Source organism: Lepidochelys kempii, chromosome 9, assembly GCF_965140265.1.
Source record: "Lepidochelys kempii isolate rLepKem1 chromosome 9, rLepKem1.hap2, whole genome shotgun sequence".
NCBI classification, from domain to species: domain Eukaryota; kingdom Metazoa; phylum Chordata; order Testudines; family Cheloniidae; genus Lepidochelys; species Lepidochelys kempii.
In genome coordinates this window covers 46,683,896-46,703,232 of record NC_133264.1, presented here as the reverse complement: position 1 = coordinate 46,703,232, position 19,337 = coordinate 46,683,896, and the positions used below count along the sequence as shown (strand labels likewise).

The following is a 19,337-nucleotide window of genomic DNA, read 5'->3' as shown; positions in this document are numbered from 1 at the left end:
AAGCTTTCGAGCTACACAGAGCTCTTCTTGAGGTCTGGGAAAGGTACTCAGCATCACAGCTAAAAACCAAGGAGGAACAGATTGTTTAGCATAAGCAACACACACATATTGTAAGAGACCATGCAAGGTGAAGCTGGCCAATCAGCACCTCTGCAGTTATGGGGCAAAGAAGGGTGATTAGTTCATTACAGACTATTGTGATAAACCACAAATCTAGCATCTTTCTATTCATTCCATGATTTTTAGCATCTAGCAGTTATGAACTTACATTCCCAGGCTCATCTGTTGAAGGTGTTGCAGTTTCCTTGGAGGATGTAGACTGAGAGGTCAGCTATGGAATGATGGGTTTTTTTGAAAAGTGTTCACCCACAGGTTTTATGGTAGGGGTTTTTTGTCTTATTTTTCTGTAAGAGTTCATTCCAGAGTGTAATTGTCTGTGTTTCACCCACATAGTGGTTATTAGAGCATTTAGTACACTGGATGGAGGTACACTACATGTTCTGAGATGCATGTGTAGGACCCAGAGATCTTAAAAGCTGTGTTGTGGATTTAATGTCAATTCCATTCAGTGCTGCCTTTGTCAGTGGTGTTGCTTTCTACCTTTAGCAACATGGTGGGTAGATGAGGAGGAAGGTGGAGAGGGCTTGTCAAAAAGAAGGGAGAATAGCATGTCAAGAAATCAACACACTGCAGGGAAAATATAATCATTCCTGCAGGGTTCAGTGGAGTTGCTTGCCTAAGGTGAGGAGTTTAATATAAAACCTGTGGTGAGACTGCTAAAGGCTTGACAGTGCCAGATACTAAGTGTCCTCAATGCCCATTGATTTCAACTGAGCAGTTTTCACAACTTGATTCCCTGCTGGGCCCCTTGGTTTTGGGATACGCTAAGGCAGAAGCAAATTTCAAAAGGAGACAGTCACAAAAAGGAAAAAAACCCTAGGTATTTAAAAAAGTGGAAATCTTCAAAATACCTTGTTTATTTTGCACTGATTCCTTCCTAGCAAGGCTCCTGCAGCATGCAGTGATTCACTTAACATAATGGAGCCCCATTCATTAATGTTGTTGCATGGCAGCAACTTTAACAAAGCCTTTTAAAGTGAATAATTAGTGGTTGGCAGCACCGGCCATGGTCACTTAGATCCCACCATTTCCATTGCAATCAGTGGTGAATGGAAATGGACATGCTGTGTTTACACCATGCCTCCACTGCATGCCAAATCAGACCATGATTTTATCATCTGTCTCAACAATATATATAATACTATCCCATGATCTCCCTATTCCTGGGAGTGAAATATCCAGTGAAATTTCCCTATTCAAAATGACCCCCAACTCTCACTGTTTTCAGTGTGACTGAAGTCAAGCTGCACTCAGAGAAAATGGCTGCCACTCTATGGTTAGAGGGCAAGACAGGGGACTATAGGTAGCTGAAGAGCTGCAACAGGGATAGGTGGGAAGCAGGAGGCAGACTGAGGAGAGGGGCAGCGGTATGTGGTATAGCAGAGGAGAACATTAGGGGAAGGAGGAAATGTAGGGACAAGTGACCATGGGGGACAGGAAGCTATGAGGGATCATGGAAAGCAATCTCTGCCTCAAGCTGCATACAGAGCTATATTATTTTCTTTACTTTTTCATAATTTTGAAATAATGTAATACTAGATAAAATGAGCGACTCTTGAGCACAGGCCAAAACCCAGCAGTGCAGGCAAGTTACTCACAAACGTCTCCTCACTTGGTTCTGCCAAGACACCTTAGTTTTGACCAGCAATATCCCTAGCTGTTTCAGTCCTGACACCCTACACAGCTTTGCTACTATACCTCAGTACTGACCTCTGGCAGTGCAGCTACTCCAGACCTGGGTCCCCATAAAGACTGTTGATGCACCTCAATCTTCCTAAGTCAGGACCATGCACCAGTGCAGTGAAGGGTTTTAGGAATGGAACAGCCTGGGATTGTTGATGGCTGGGATTGAGGCGCATTTGACAAAATTATGTAGGATCGCAGCACTGGATAGCAGGGGATACCATTAGGTAAGGTTAGGGTGTCTTGGCGGAGCTAAGGGGCCTGTGTTGGGTCGCTCATTTGGATGGCGATCAGTGGGTAGAATCCTCACCCAGAGCCAAAGAAAACCATACACCTCCAATAAAAAGAAATCATCCCTCCTAGGGCCTAGCTTATTAACAAAAACGTAGTCCCGCAAATAGAACTACTTGAAATGTTAGCCTAAACCACCTCCTCTTATCTGCCACATTCTGCATTCCCTCTGCTTGAGGGCTACCCATGCCTCACATCCAGATGAGCCAACTGTACGCTAACTGTTCTAGTACATAGCAAACACTCCCTCTTAACACCCCGCCATAGGTTCAACACCTGCTAAAAATGTTGGGGTTTCAGGCAACCACCGCCAGCTTAGTACAATGGACATTAACTCCATCCCAAATTAAAGAAAGTAAGACTATGCCACTCATTAGCTCCACTAGTATTTACCCACATTCAGCCTGATTAACTTCATCTTGGATACACTATCCTCATTGGAAGCCAGCCTGAAGAAAGGGGAACTGTGCCTTCAGAACTTTGTAGATACCCATCAGAATCAGCCTCTCTGCAAGCTTGTATGTGACAGAATGGAGAGAGATGGGCAGATAGCTCTTGGGATCTGCCAGGTATTTTCCTGGTCTCACAATTGCTACAATCTCTGCCCTGCACCAGATTTTTGGGATACAGTTGTCCTACAAAAGTCAATTGAGGAACCAAAGCACCCAACTTTTTGCCTTTTAGCCTAGGTGAAGTAGGAAGCTCATACGTGTATAATCCTGGCCTGGAGCCTTTCCTGTTTTCATAAGCTTTATGGCCTGGCCCAGCTCTTTCCCTGAAAAAAGAGCCATCAGGTTTGAATCCACGCTAGGAGCCTGCCACTCCTCTGTAACCTCAGTTTTGACCACAGAGCTGAAAGGCTTATTCAAGTTCTATGTAAGGCCACGTAGGATGTGATAGCATTTGAACTGAGTAGGAAACTCCTTTTTGCTGAACCTGGAATCTCCAAAAAGTCTTTTGAGATCTGGCCAGCTTCTTAGTCTGATTGATTCATTAAGTGTTAGTGTGAATCATCTCACTGGGTATGAATGTGATAGTCCAGGGTTCTTCTTTTGGAATAAGAAAAGGAGTACTTGTGGTACCTTAGAGACTAACCAATTTATTTGAGCATAAGCTTTCGTGAGCTACAGCTCACTTCATCGGATGCAGTGAGCTGTAGCTCACGAAAGCTTATGTTCAAATAAACTGGTTAGTCTCTAAGGTGCCACAAGTACTCCTTTTCTTTTTGCGAATACAGACTAACATGGCTGTTACTGCTGAAACCTGTTCTTTTGGAAGGTAGCAACAGGCAACCTACTATTTTTTGTGTTCAGTGATTAGTTGCGTGTGGCAAGATGACAGTTCACTGTTTTGGCTTTTAAACAACATATTTTTAGTTAGACACCTTGGGGCATTGGTGATGCAGAAATACAACTAGAATAATTATTTTAGTTTAAATTGTTTGGGAAATAATACCACCACTTTGCACTTAGTTAGTGCTTTTTGTCATAACTTAAAGCACTTTGCAGAGGTATTATTCCCATTTTATATATGGCAAAAACTGGTGCAGAATGCGATTAAGGGATTTGTCCAAAGCCCCGCAGAGCACCAAAAGCAAAGCCAGGAATAGAAACCAAAAACCGATCGATCATAGAAGTGCACCTCAGAAGCATTATTTCAAACAATCCATCTTATATTCAGAATAGGAACAAAGAAAGTAGTAACATTCTTACTTTTTGTTCCTAAAAATGACATTTTATAAAAGTGTGGATGACTTTCACAACTTCCAGAAGCAACTAACATTTCAGTGAGACTAATCCATATGGTAGATCTTACATTCTTCTGTATACCCCATAAAAAGGATTGCGCAGAATGAAACAGTACTGATGCTAACTGTCACTAAAGAGTCTTCATTCTCCCTTATTGTACGAAGCTAATTAGGTTCACATTTTCTCTTTATAGGCTGTTGTGAAAATCACAGTTTCCTCTCTCCCACACACTTAAAAGGCGTTTGGTGTTAGGCTTTGAGACTTATCAAAACTTTAGGATATTTAGTAAGCTGCAAAAAAAATCAGATTTTTCCCCAAAATGTCATATTCAGGGCAATAAATTAAGGATATATTGTTTTGTCTTTGTTCAGAGTTTTCTGGATGGAGTAATTCTCTATAGGTGTGCTACTACCAAGCCCCTTTTTTGATCTGTAATCACAGCACATATTTTTGGCTTTAACTAGTTAGCATAGCACCTTCTACACTACTCAAGAATTTTTGTTAGGGTTTTTTCTTTTTTTTTTTGGTTAGTTTATTTATATAGTGGAACACAAAGTTTGTTCTTGAGAACTGGGAGCAGAACTCAGGTCTCCAAAAACGCAGCCCTCTGATATTCCAGCTATTCCATGAGGTCTCTGAAACTAAGGGCTGTGATGGGAACCGTGGCCAATGCAATGGTCTTGAATGAAAACAAAGTGACACGTGTTTAGTGGATAGGACACTAGACTGGGAATCAAGAGACCATGGTTCCGTTGCCAGTTCTGCCATTGTCCTGTTGTGTGACACCGGACATGGAGCACCCACGAAAAAAAATTAGTGGGTGCTTAGCACCCACTGGCAGTCAAGCTCCCCCCATCCTCTCAGCGCTTCTCACCCACCAGCAACCCCACTGATCAACTCCTCCCCCTCCCAGCGCCTCCTGCGATCAGCTGTTCCACAGCATGCAGGAGGCACTGAAAGGGAGGGGGAGGAGCGGGGACAGGGCACACCTGGGGAAGGGGTGGAAAAAGGTGGGGCAAGAAGAGAAGGGTGGGGCCTGGGCGAAAGGAGTGGAGTGGGGATGGGAAGAAGTTGAGCAGGGATGGGGGCTTGTGGGAAAAGGGTGGAGTAGGGGCAGGACCTGGGACAGTGGGGGGGGGGGGAAGAGGAGAGGGAGTGTAAAGCACCCCCTGGGCAGAGAGGAAGTCGGCACCTTGACACCAGACACCTCTCTATGCCTCTGTGTCCTCTTGTGCCCTTTGCTTGATTGGAAGGTTTTCAGTGCAGGGACTGTCCCCCAATATATGTTTGTACACTGCTTAGCATAAAAGGACCTTGATCTTGGTTAGGGCCTCTATATGCCACTGTAATACAATTTATGGGATCATCACCATATATTTCTTCCTGGAATCTCTATGATTGAGGTGACAGCCTTGGACTGGCAAAATTAAAATGAGGTAAGACTGTCTTAATGCCCATAGTGCTGCCTTTTCCTGAGAATCAGTCACTGTCCCCCACAAAAGCTGTCAATAGCAGCTCTTATTTCAAACGGAAGTAAATGCTTCTGCCCTACATATACTCCTCTGTGGCTTGAAAAGACCATTGATGTTGATAGAAAGGATGAAGGTGAACTTTCGGGAGGGGGGGGGCGCGGGAGAACTTCTCTGCTGTGGTCCAACTAGAGCGACTTGCTGTCTGCTGTTACAAATTCAAGGTCAACACGGTCAATGTTCAAAGCTGGCAGGCTGCCTTTTCTTTCCCTCAGTTCTCTGTGCTGAATCCAAACTTTGGTGCCAGACTTGCCAACATGCAACAAGACATAAAAACCCCTTAAGGAACAGCAACCACCAAAAAAACACAACAAAAGGGCCATAGAGAGCCCCTGGGAGCACTAACTTGTACATCAAACAGATCTTTCTTAAAATAATGCACAAAGAATACACACATGGATACATTCATTACAACCGCAAGGGCAGGGGAAAAAACACATACTAAAATAAGTCCTCCACTCATGGGCTGAGCACAGAATAACTCTGACTGTTCTTACAGACCTCCCATTCACCCGAGCAGCTCAATTCCTGCTCTGGATTTCCCCACAGAAACTCATGCAATGAAACAACCCTAACCATCTTCTTCCCCCCACCACCCCAAAAAAAAAAAAAAGATTTTTAACTTTAAGAGTATTAAGAAAGAAGACTCTGCCAGATCCCTTTAACAAAGGCTACCTCAGCTCTAATATTTATATATAAATAAAAAAATACAATTCCAAATTCAATCTCTGGATTATGAAGTTACCAAACTCTTGCCACACTTCCTCAAAAACTTTATCCCAGGTTCTCCTCCTCCTCCTCCTGCCTTCACTTCTGAAAACACTTCGGTGATGCAACTAATTGCCAGTCAGACACAGACAACAATTACCTAACCCCCCCATATTTACTAGTATATCAAGAATAAAGTAGTGTGACAGTTTTTAAGGGCAGATGGTACCAGCTATAATAATCTAGCCTGACCACACACTTTCACCCTGTGATTTTTGCACCCAGCTCCATTACTTGTACTTGAACTAGAGCAATGAGCTCAATTATTTCAACACTGGACCCCTTCCTCAAATCTCCTTGGGACCCATTCCTATTTAGCCATATGGGAAAAGCAAGGTAGTTGTGACCCCGACACCTAGTTGATATGATCAGATTGAGACTCCATGAGCTAATACCCATCTTAGATGTGCACCCTCAATTTAAAAATCCCCTATTAATGGAGAATCTACAACAATGCTGGGTAAGCTGCTCCAAAGGCTATTTATTGGGGAAGGAGGAGCTTGTGTTCAATGCACACTGTCATCATATAACAGTATTAGTCTGCTATGATATTTTTTTTGACTTGGTCATTTGATCATGCAGTGGGAAAGAGTTTGGTGGATACAATCCCTGAATGTTCTCATGGTAATGAGCAGAAAGTCATCCCCAAAGGTGACCTATGGCAGAAGAGCAGTTCACTTCTTCTTGCATCTCAAATGCGATCAAAGATCTTCGTAGTATTATGAGTTTGGCTCACTATATTTACAGGGGGGAAATGGGTATCTTCAGAAAAAAGGAAACTTGAACCACGAGTAGCACAGTAAGCCTGCCTGCTGCTTGAACCACAAGACAGCAGGAGCTCTGAGGATAGGTAATAATCATAATCAACTCAGAGAAGGAGGGAGGCTAGTTCTGTCAAAGTTACTATCTAACTGCCTCTGGTGGCTGGCTTTAAAATACAGAACAGCTTCCTTTAAGGCTATAGTTTTCCCTGTTTGGCTAAAGGGCCAGCAGCATGTTAATGCAACTAAGGGCTAATCTACACTAGAATTGCTTCAGCAGCGCAGCTGTACCAATGTAGCTGTGCTGCTGTAGAGCTGATGCTCTATACCCAAGGGAGAGAGCTCTCCCATCGGCATAATTACTCCACCGCCCAGATTGGCAGCAGCTATGTCAGTGGGAGAGCTTCTCCCGGCGACATAGCACTGACGAAGCTGGCACTTAGGTCGAAGTAACTTATGTTGCTCGTGGGGTGGGGGAGGAGCTTTTTCACACCCCTGAGCGACATAAGTTATACAGAAGTAAGCGCTAGTGTGTACAAGACCTTAGTGTGTACAAGACCTTAGTGTGTGCATCTGCTCTATGGAGGGAAAGAGAGACAAAGATAACCAAAGGGTGGACAGAGGTGAAAGCTCTAATGCCTATACTTGGACACGACCAATGTCCTCCTGAGCAAGGTGGAACACACGCACACACCCCTTCGGTGGAGGTGGCAGCTGAATCAAGGGAGAGCCCACAAGAACCAGCAACAGCCTAAAGGAAAGGGAATAAAAACAGACTCATAACAAAACAGACTTGTGGATATACGTAAAACAGGAGCTGAAAAAAGCGGGGGAGGGGAAGAATATACTGCAATCGCTGTTTGTATACTAAACAGTCTAAGCAGTTTGCAGGCTTTCTGCCAAACACATTCCTGATTTTGTGGTGGAACAGTAATTACATAAGATATGCTTTTTTAAAGGACTTGTTACCTGTCAGCTCTGTGTTCTTGGGGAACCAGGGCACAGTATCCAGCCTGTAACTCACGAAGGACACACCCACTCACCTCCCAGCCTCTACTTGAACCAAAACCGATCAAAAGAAAGACTTATGAAAAGGAAGTGGGAGACACACCTAAACCCCTCAGGACAAGGGTAACAGAATTAAGGAAACTCCCCTAGCCTCATTTGCATCAAAGATGGGACAGGGAGGCATCTCCATTAGCATACAGAATGGAGAATAGAGATTCCAAAGCAAGAACTGCACTGAACTCTGGGACCAGAAAAGCAGGGAAGCACTGCATGATGGTGGATCTCTACTCCAGATGTTAATGAACTCATGGCTGCACACACACAGCTATGTAGTTATCAGATCAATTCTAGTAATAAATCCTTTATTGGTATCCAAAATACTGAAGCTGCCTAATTGCATTGAGAGCTCCCTGGAAGGAACACCGCCCATAGCCAGGGATGATCAGTTCCTATTGTCTAGCCTGAACAAAACAACTTTGAGCCAACAAAACTATTCCCTTGAGCCATCAGTTTACTCATAAACAAATCTAGTGTTCTCCCTTGAACCATTGTTGCTTCCATACAAAAAACCCCCCTACCCACGCTCAAGTAAGTGTTCTGATGAGTGGATCCAAAATCTGAATCAGTTCCATTGGGACTTCATCTTCTCCTGACTGATTATGCTGGGGGCTCTGCCTGTCTCCATCACTCCGGACGCTCAGCTACCACCACCACCTGGGAACTCCGACCGGCTCAAGCTTCACGGAGAACCCAACTCTCCTTCCCTCTTTCTCTCTCTCTCTCGTTTTCCCCCTCCCCCTTACTCTAGGTACAGCTTTCTAACCCTGACTTGTGTGATCAGTTATAGTTTTCTAAACTTGACATTTGTAATCAAATTTAAGATAGATTTAATACTGTAACTGTTTTGTTTGCCTCTCCTTGTACGGTTATTACCTGGCAATAAATAACTTCTATCATTAAGCTAGTTGCTTCCCTCCCTCTCTCATGATTTTGGCTTCCCCATTTACTCTGCAACAACCCTCCTCTTACCTCAGCTAAAGATCCCTGTAGCACCCAAAAATCCTGTGGGGTTTGCTCATCAAGTGGGTTACTACCAGAACAATTGTAATGTGAAAGTGGGGATAGGGACATGCTGAACCTCTGGCATAGGAGGGTGGCAGCTTGGAAGTGCTGCTCGACCCAGCTGCTGAGTCCAAGGGCATATAAAGGGTCAGCTTGGGAGTGCTGATTGACCAGGTCCTGCAGGATAGCTCCACTGGGAGGGAACTTGCAGAAGGGAGAAGCAGAGCTCCGTACGGAAACACAAGTGACACAAGCAGTACAGTGATAGAATTACAGACCTCCCCCCAAGAGTAACCCTAATAAATGAGTGTACCCCAAAGTAACAGGCAAATCTGGTAACGGTCCAAATACCATTTTTATGTCAAAGTGATTTATGGTCCAGTCACAGCTAGAAATGAAAATGCTGCTCGTATATAAATACTGCCCTTTGTATCAGGGATGAAAGGAATAATAGGTTCTTACAACTGTTTCCCCAGGGCTGAAATAGTTTTCCAGCCAAGGACCTTTTCATTTTGTTTTAAACTCTTTTTGAACACGCTACACCGATACAATCAAACATCACAGAGTCAAGGAGCACAGACTTTGCTCTGCATTTTCTATCAGTGACAAGCAGGTCTTTTAGGGCCTTATCCCAAACCCATTGAAGTTAATAGAAAGAGACCTATTCATTTCCGTGGCCTTTCAGTCAGGCTTTTACACACACTGTAAAGCCAAAATTTTCAGAAGTTACTTGTGATTTTAGAACCCAACTTCAGAGGTCTAAAAGTGGCTTGATTTTCAGAGGACTGGAGCTCAGCACCTTTTGAAATTCAGGCCCCTTTAAGGTGTCTCAAACTGGTCACTCAAAATCACTAAGCATGTTTGAAATGTCTTGGACTCAGCTCTTCAGTGCACAGACTGGTCATTTATTCATTGGCTGCAGAGCACAGTGTACTCCTCTGCCATTATATATACAAAAAGACCACACTTCTCTAAACGTAAAATGCAACTCAGATAATCTTCCAGCAAAACTCTAAATTGGTAACATTTTGATTTTTGGTTTGGAAAAGATTGTCAAAGGCATCCAACTAGAGGTGCTTTTCATCAGTTAAAGACAAGAGATAGGCGGCCAGGAGCTCCTCTGCTCCTGTGTCTCCAGGGCCATCACTCCTCTTCAGCTGCCATTTGGATAATCCCACTTGCTCTTTTGGGAATACAGTGAGATCTAGATTTGGTACCCCAGCTTCTTACAGAATCTGAGAGTCTGTAGAAACCCCTATACATGAAGGAGGAATCCCCAGAAAACCTGAATCATAAGATACTATGATGGTCATCTGGCCCTATACAGACTTTTTTTTTTGGACCGTACAAACTTCTTAAGTAAAGTGAGCCTGTTTTTTCATTGCGTTCTGATATTTACAAGGGGTTGAAGCAGACTACATTTCTGACCTCTCCCCCCCACCCCACCGCCCTGACACAAACACTTATGTAAGAAAATGTGAAAGGCATACAAACCCTAGACAAACAACACTAAAGCGGAGGGATATTTACCCATTTGAATTTAACTGGGTTTTAGAGGAATTTGGAGACAGGAGATTGTTATGCACTGCCAGTCCACAAAAATCAATGCAGTAATCTACCTAGTATGGCACTCTTGTCTCCTGGATGACGGGCAGCCAGGTCCCCGGCATAAGTGTCAACCTTCACTTCTCCTAGCCTGGACTGCCACAGCCATTCCCTTGAGCCAATCCTTTCCCTCTTTTATATCTGCCACGGCGTGAGATGGTAGAACAGAGTAATGCTCTTTGACAGTCAGCACCAAGCTAGATGGTGAATTCATCAAAAGGGACCTTTTCTTGACTTCATATTATCCGCTAAAGAACCTGTTCCTTAGAGCCAGAAAGGATCAGAGAAGGCAGTAGGAGGTGTAAGCACAAACGTTTAGAAGGCTGGATGGTCACAGGGTATGACCCTGGTCAGGACCACGCTTGGCAACAGCACAGTGAGGCTGTGACCGAGCAGTGTGCAGAATGAGGCTGGAAACTTTAAACAACAGCCTACAGTGGATCACCACGCTGCCAGCAGCAAAGTAAGCAGAGAACAGTGTTTTGTTCCTGTTTCAAGGGGGCTGAAGGAAGAGTGTGTTATTTCACTGTATGTGGATGAGGCTAGCCAGGAGACAGTCTGCAACTCCCCCTCACTGCTTTCTCCCTGGACCAATCAGGAGGAGGACTGGAAGTGGGAGGAAGCCATTTAGTACACTAGCCATGCTGTTTGGCCTCAGTCTACAAACTGCCTAATGAAATGTCAGTAGCAAATGACCAGGTGCCTAACTGCTCTTGGAATGTTCTCCGATGCTAGTGATCCATTGGTGGCAGCAGCAGGCAGCAAAATCATCACAGTCAACTGGCTTAAAAGGTCAATCAGGCAGACCAAGGTCACAGGAGACCTTTGACCTTCAATTTCCATACTCAGTGAGCTATAGTTTTTACGCTCTCTGCTTTCCTAAAACCCAGAACACTTCTTCCCCCAAGTTCTCCTCCACCCCCCCTCCCCTGCTGCCCCTGCCCCTTTCTGGCAATGGAATTTCTCAAGGGTGCTTCTACATTATTCAGAACAAGTGCAAATGTGTGACCTAATCAACACGCTGAGACTTATCAAAAGAGAGTTACAAACATCTAGAGGGCTCCTGCATGGAGAGACAGCTCTCCCTCCCTCCCCCCTTTTCTCTCCAGCATTCCCAAGAGACCCTGAAACTGTTAATCTGCATCACAAGCCCCAAGCTCACTGAAAGCAGCCTTCTTCACAGTTCACAGCAGTGGGCGTGATATATTATTGCGCTCGGTCCCAGGTTGCAGCCACAGCATTGGTTTTATGCAAGAAAACATTAAACAATAGGAATCCAAGGGAAAACCAGAACTAAAAAACCAGGAAAGGAAAGCGAGAGAGCGAAGAAAACATGGAGATTGATGTTGTACAAATTTAATCAAATTCTTTCCGCACTCTGCTTAAAATTAAAGGGGACAGCTCAAAAGCAGGAATTAAATTATGTAGCCCTAGAAGCTGAATGTTCTCTTTGCTGATACCCCAAAGGAAATGGCAGAGAGTATAAAATTCCTAAGACTCACACATCTTTTACCTGGCTTTCCCCTTCCATTAAAGAAAAAAGTTTGGATTTCTGCATCAATAAAACTTGCTTTCTACTATAGACTGTAGAACATAAAAAGCCTGCAGGTATCTGGACAGCTAGAGGCTGCTGTTTAGGATGGGGAAATTTAAAAAAAAAGAAAAAAAAAGGAAGAAGAAAAGTCTACAAAAGCAATGTTTTCCATAACAAGGACACAGCTTCTGTGTTTTAGAAGTATTAGTTCTGGCTTCAGTCACAAGCATAAAAGAATTTGACAAGTCCCGTTCCCTTCCTAGCTCCTACAAAACCACACCAGTTGGCACAATTGACAATCTCTGCTCAGGGAGGGACCAGGAAGAGTGCAGCAGGTCAGGATGGAGGTGTTCTGCCAGAGCTGAGGGAGAGGGGATTTTATAATCTACATGTGTACACTGTGCTTGGCTCAGAGCAGTGCTATTTATGACCAGTAACATTTAGACTTTTTTAAAGTAGTAGTTGTCATTATTTTATTGTTTATTTTTGTACTGTGCACAATATTACTGTGGTTGCATAGGAGCAAATGTATCAGGTTGCAAACTAGTTCCAGTTATAAATTCCTATTTCTTCTCTCTCATTTCTTAAAATTCTCCATTTGGGCTGAAATTTTCTATACTTGGTCTCAGCTGAAAGGAGGATTTTTGGGGGGCATGTTAAATTTTGAGGACAATCTGTTCAGCCTTTTCTGAGTTATGCAAGGCCGGATACATAACAACTCAGATTGTGCTCCTACTGGAAGATGCCTATGGTCACATTTGAAAGAGCAAAGAGAAAGATACTGGAAAAAATTACATCTGAGCATGCTCCATAGGGTTTTTTTTGTTTTTTAACAGAGCTTTTATTCAGCAGAGGCCTTGTTTGCCTCATTCACTGAGGATCTCAAAACATCCTGCCTCCGTCATCCTGCTCTTTGCAGTATCATAGAACGTATATCTCTTATCAATTGAGAAATAGTAGGTTAGAACGTCAAACAGGATTGTATGCAGAATGAACGTGCACATTACAACTAAACTTTGGTATTTCCCCATTTCCATGCAATCTTTACTTTGTTTTAATGTGAAATTATGTACCTCACTGTACAAAGTGAGCAACTGTACTGCTATATTAGCCACATAGGCATGCACAGAATAGCCCACCTGCACTGTTAAGGCTGAAAAGAAATTATGTAAAAAAAAAAAAAAATCATACTGTGGACAGGGGATGTAACTTTCAAATCCTCATAACTCAGCCAACTCATAGCCAATTAGAACCAGAACGCTTAAAAGGTATTAGAATAAGTTGCAATTCTCCCCTCCCCACAGGGAAAAGTTCGTTCCTCACTCAAAAAGGACAACTGTATTTTGCTCAGATTTTCCAAATAAATGTTAGCTACAGATAGGAAACAGCTCTAGAAAACTGCATCCTAGCAGGTAAAACATTCAGAAAGTTACAAGGAACTGAAAACAGGGGGCTATAATGAAAACATTCACACAACCTATGGCTATCACTAGCATTCCAGCTAAGACAGCTTAATTGAATGATTTAGTTACCCAGGACAGCCTGTTGTATCCTGTTCTTGAGACCTAACAGCCCCCATATAAGTGTACATAGCTGCTGGACGTACGAATTCCAAAGCAAATGAGCCTGCTCACAGCTGTATTAAAATCTCCCCTTTAATTCTATTTACAATTCTATTTTAAATGTCACAAACAGTTCCTGAATGTTGCTCAGCTGGCAGATGGAGAGTGCGCAAGCAAATTATTCCCAGCTCAAAATCTGAATTTTCAAATGAGAGTAAATTCCACAACATTCCTGAACGCCACTACAATTTACAGAGGTCTGGGCCATACCAGACAAAGCTGGGAAGAAAGAGGTTTTAACCCCACATTCCTAACAAAGAATACTTTTCTCCTTCCTCTCCCCCTCCCTCATGCTACAGCTCGCCTCTGAAAAAGTTCCCTGTCCCCAGTGTGCAGATGGACAAAATAATTTAAAATTAAAGAGTAAAATGATATGATCTGTAAAAACCCAGTGTCAGACTCTTCCTTCCCATTTTGTGAACAGGCACCTATATTGCAAAATACAATATCGATGAATAATAATACATTGCTTTGCTTTGTTTGTTTTAATTCCAGGTTGTTAAACAGCTGAACAACAAATTTGCCAGACCCTGATGTGGAACGACAAACTCATTTCTAGAATCTTGGGCGCCACTTTTCAGTCACTGCACACAACTCTAAAATGTGAAGAGCTACGGTGTAGAGGATTTGATGTTCTAGACTCAGGAGTAACAGGAAGTGGTTACCTTAAACTCACTTGAAAACAAAGGTTTCAGAGTAACAGCCGTGTTAGTCTGTATTCGCAAAAAGAAAAGGAGTACTTGTGGCACCTTAGAGACTAACCAATTTATTTGAGCATGAGCTTTCGTGAGCTACAGCTCACTTCATCGGATGCATGCCGTTTCCACGGCATGCATCCGATGAAGTGAGCTGTAGCTCACGAAAGCTCATGCTCAAATAAATTGGTTAGTCTCTAAGGTGCCACAAGTACTCCTTTTCTTTTTGAAAACAAAGGGGACTTTTGAAAGAGGAAGTGCAAGGCAAAGATTTGGAGTCTCTAAAAGTAAAGACCCATCTCTCTGCACAAGATTCGATTCCTGTCCACCCTCAACAATAATCTTGGGATGGGGACTGTGATCAGAGTTGTTTCTAATACCTAGTTTTTATTTGAGAACTATTAACCATCCATTCAAATACTGCCAGTGTTTAACAGCTGTATTGCAGCCACTTGTGATTTGACAGAGGCAGCAAATGTGCTCTACAGGATAGCACACTGGACTGACAGTCAGGAGACCCTGGTTCTAGTTTCAGCTCTGCTGCTGACCTGCTGTGTGACCTTGAGCAAGTCATTACACTGCTGCATGCCTCAGTTTCCTGTCCTGTCTGGTCTAATTAAATAGGAAGCCCTTCAGGGTAAGGTCTGTCTCTCGCTACGTCTGCATAGTGCCCAGCATGATGGGGCCCCAATCTCTAGGCTGTACAAATGATGATTCAATAGTTGAAGTGCCAAGCTCACTAAAGTACCAGCACATAAATCATTTATGAATCTTTAATTGTTGAGTCCATTTAGTGAGCAATTGCCCTGGGTTGAACAGGGCACTGTGGAGGTAATGGAATGATGTGCTGGAAGGGTCCCTTGAGGGCTAATCTTAGCCTCTTGTTAAAATTCCACTGCCCAGGTTAAGGGAGGGCTGGGGTGATTTCTGGCCTCTAATGGAGTTCATTCTCTCTCTGTAGAAACTGTTAAATCATTCCTACCATAAAAGACTTTTCCTTGTGGCTTATAAAACTACTCCTGAAGAGCATTTGTCCCTTTTGCAATGCGTCGGATCACACCAAGTGACAGGTTGGGTTTGGGGTTTTTTGTTGTTGCTTTATTTCAAGTGTCTGTAGGGAGTCTATACCCTACCCTCCACCAAACGTTCACACTCACCATTTAAAACTCCAGCTGGACACTGCCCAATCAATATACTCTACATTTTTTGTCAAGTATTCATATTTCCAGCAAATGGAGCTCAATAGAAGTTTGCTTGAAAAAGTGGCATTGCCTCCTTCCCTGTTTTTTGTTTAAATATGAAAAATGAATAGAGTCTGAAGTCCCTCACTCCTCTTCTCTGCAGCAAATATGCTGAAGCGAAATTTTAGTGAGAGCCCCTTGTTAGAAACTTGATTGCACAATGACGTAGCCAACAGCTGCACAAGTTCCCTGCACACTTTCCCACTGAACAACTTTCCAGCAGCCCCATCCCTTTTTTTCCATCCAGTGGCAACTCTTGAGCAGACACCAACATCAGTGTCAAACTGTGCATTGGTTTGGAGACATGGGCTCGTTTTCATTTAGGACTACAGATGGACACCAAAGTAATTTTTCACTTAAGACCTAAGACAGAATCTGAACCTAAGGGTCGAGTAGTGAACACTTGTAATTCAGAGCAGACAACAGTGTAAGATGTATCCCCATATCTGTAGCCTGGTTTACATCTGATATATGGAGGTAAGGTTCACTCTGAAGGGTATGGTCATGTGCATCTGCTTTGGCAACTGACATCAACTTAAACTGAAGAGAAAGAAAAGATAGAGTGATGTACTGAAAGAAAACAAGCCATACAGAATTCATCTGCCAGCTAAAGAAGCCAATTATATCAATTTTAGCCAGCAGGTGCTGCTCTGGCAATAGGAACAGAGATTATGAGTTATAAAGGCTGTGAGAAAACAACCGAGCCACTTAAAAATAACAGATCAACCAAATAACATGCGCACATGTAAAAGAACACTTTAAACCACAACCACCAACTAGGGAAGGATACGGCATAAACATTTCACCCCTACTATCGCTGATGCTCTATCGTTGTAAGATCACCTTCTTTGGCTAGGTCTACACTACAAGTTTAGGTCGAATTTAGCAGCATTATCTCGATTTAACCCTGCACCCGTCCACACGACGAAGCCCTTTTTTCAACTTAAACGGTTCTTAAAATCCATTTCTTTACTCCACCCCCAACAAGGGGATTAGTGCTGAAATCGACCTTGCTGGGTTGAATTTGGGGTACTGTGGACGCAATTTGACGGTATTGGCCTCTGGGAGCTATCCCAGAGTGCTCAGTTGTGACTGCTCTGGACAGCACTCTCAACTCAGATGCACTGGCCAGGTAAACAGGAAAAGGCCCACGAACTTTTGAATCTCATTTCCTGTTTGGCCAGAGAGGCAAACTGCAGGTGAGTGCAGAGCTCATCAGCAGAGGTGACCATGCAGAGCTCATCAGCAGAGGTGACCATGATGGAGTCCCAGAATCACAAAAGAGCTCCAGCATGGACCGAACGGGAGGTATGGGATCTGATTGCTGTATGGGGAGATGAATCCGTCCTATCAGAACTCCGTTCAAAAAGACAAAATGCCAAAATATTTGAAAACAATCTCCAAGGGCATGAAGGACAGAGGCTATAACAGGGACCTGCAGCAGTGCCATGTGAAAATTAAGGAGCTCAGGCAAGCCTACCAAAAAACCAGAGGGACAAACGGCTGCTCCAGTTCAGAGCCCCAGACATGCCGCTTCTATGATGAGCTGCATGCCATTCTGGGGGGGGGGGGGTGCAGCTACCATTACCCCAACCCTGTGCTTTGACTCCGTCCAAGGAGTGGGAGGCAACACGGAAGCGGGTTTTGGGGGTGAAGAAGATGATGATGAGGAGGAGGTTGTAGATAGCTCGCAGCAAGGAAGCAGAGAAACCGGTTTCCCCAACAGGCAGGATCTGTTTATCACCCTGGTCCTGGACCCAGTACCCCCCGAACACACCAAAGGCAGGCTCCTGGACCCTGAAGGCGGAGAAGGGACCTCCGGTGAGTGTACCTTTGTAAATATTATACATGGTTTAAAAACGAGCATGTTTAATGATTAATTTGCCTTGGCATTCACAGCCAGTACAGCTACTGGAAAAGTCTGTTAATGTATCTGGGGATGGAGCAGCAATCCTCCAGGGACATCTCCATAAAGCTCTTCTGGATGTACTCCCAAAGCCTTTGCAAAAGGTTTCTGGGGAGGGCAGCCTTATTCTGTCCTCCGTGGTAGGACACTTTACCACGCCAAGCCAGTAGCATGTAGTCGGGAATCACTGCAGAACAAAGCATTGCAGCGTATGGTCCCGGTGTTTGCTGGCATTCAAACAACATCCGTTCTCTCTCTCTCTGTATTACCCTCAGGAGAGTGATATCATTCATGGCCACCTGGTTGAAATAGGGTGGTTTTAGTAAGCGGACATTCAGAGGTGCCCATTCCTGCTGGGCTGTTTGCCTGTGGCCGAACAGAAATCTTCCCCACTGTTAGCCACGCGGTGGGGGGAAGGGTGAAGCCATCATCCCAGAGAATTGTGTGTGTATGGGGGGAGGGGGTGTTAGTTGGGTTTCTCCTGCACGTGAACCCAGAAACCACAGCCCCTCTTTTTAAATTGCCAACCCATTTTTAATGGCCAACCCAACAGCTACTTTGTATAGGAAATGAGGGTGCTGCTGTTTGAAACCTTTCCCACATGTTATGAAGGTTAAAGAAGCTAAAAGACAGTGGTTTACCGTGGCTTCCTGCAAGCCGAATTCTGCTGCCCGGCCCTGCGTGAGTGATCTCTCACACCAAACCAGCATACTCTCAGTAAGAGGCAAAATGAGACCTTGTAATGAAAGCACATGTGCTACGTAATGTTAATAGGAAGGTTTACTGTGAAAGAGTGTACCCATTGTTCTAGAAAATGTGTCTTTTTAACTCTTCCTTTTTTCTTTTCCTCCACCAGCTGCATATGTTTCTCCTTCCAAGAGTCTAGCGAAGATTAGAAGGCGAAAAAAACGCACTCGTGATGAAATGTTCTCTGACCGCATGCTGTCCTCCCACACTGACAGAGCACAGCAAAATATGTGGAGGTAGACAAGCTCAGAGTCCAGAAAAACACAATGTGACCGCGAGGAGAGGTGGCGGGCTGAAGATGGCATGTGGCGTCAGCTTGCTGAAGGATGGCAGGAGTCAATGCTCAGGCTGCTAGAGGATCAAACTCATATGCTCCAGCGTACGGTTGAGCTGCAGGAAAGGCAGCAGAAGCACAGACCACCGCTACAGCCCCTGTGTAACCAACCGCCCTCCTCCCCAAGTTCCATAGTCTCCTCACCCAGACGCCCAAGAACGCGGGATGGGGGGCCTCTGGCCACCCAGCCACATCACCCCAAAGGATTGCCCAAGCAACAGAAGGCTGTCATTCAATAAGTTTTAAAGTGCTGTGTGGCCCGGTCCTTCCCTCCTCCCCCACCCCACCCGGGCTACCTTGGCAGTTATCCCCCTATTTGTGTGATGAATAAATAAAGAATGCATGAATGTGAAGCAACAATGACTATTGTTTCTGCAAGCGGTGATCGAGTGGGGAGGGGAGGGTGCTTAGCTTACAGGAAAGTAGAGTGAAATCGAGGGGGGCGCCTCCCATCAAGGAGAAACAAACAGAACTTTCACACCATAGCCGGACCATTCCTGAAACTGGTTTTCAAAGCTTCTCTGATGCACACTGCGCCCTCCTGTACTCTTCTAACCGCCTCGGTGTCTGGCTGCGCGTAATCAGCGGCCAGGCGATTTGCCTCAACCTCCCACCCCACCATAAACGTCTCCCCTTTACCCTCACAGATATTGTGGAGCACACAGCAAGCAGTAATGACAATG

The 19,337-nt window shown here is 44.3% G+C and overlaps 1 protein-coding gene and 1 long non-coding RNA gene across 2 annotated transcripts in view; both read right to left on the bottom strand.

Moving 5' to 3' along the window:
- HS6ST1 (heparan sulfate 6-O-sulfotransferase 1) overlaps nucleotides 1-19,337 on the bottom strand; it is a 271,253-nt gene that overhangs the window by 172,848 nt on the left and 79,068 nt on the right. The window lies entirely within an intron of this gene.
- LOC140917389 (uncharacterized) overlaps nucleotides 1-19,337 on the bottom strand; it is a 90,811-nt gene that overhangs the window by 2,666 nt on the left and 68,808 nt on the right. The gene's annotated exons all lie outside the window — the stretch shown is intronic.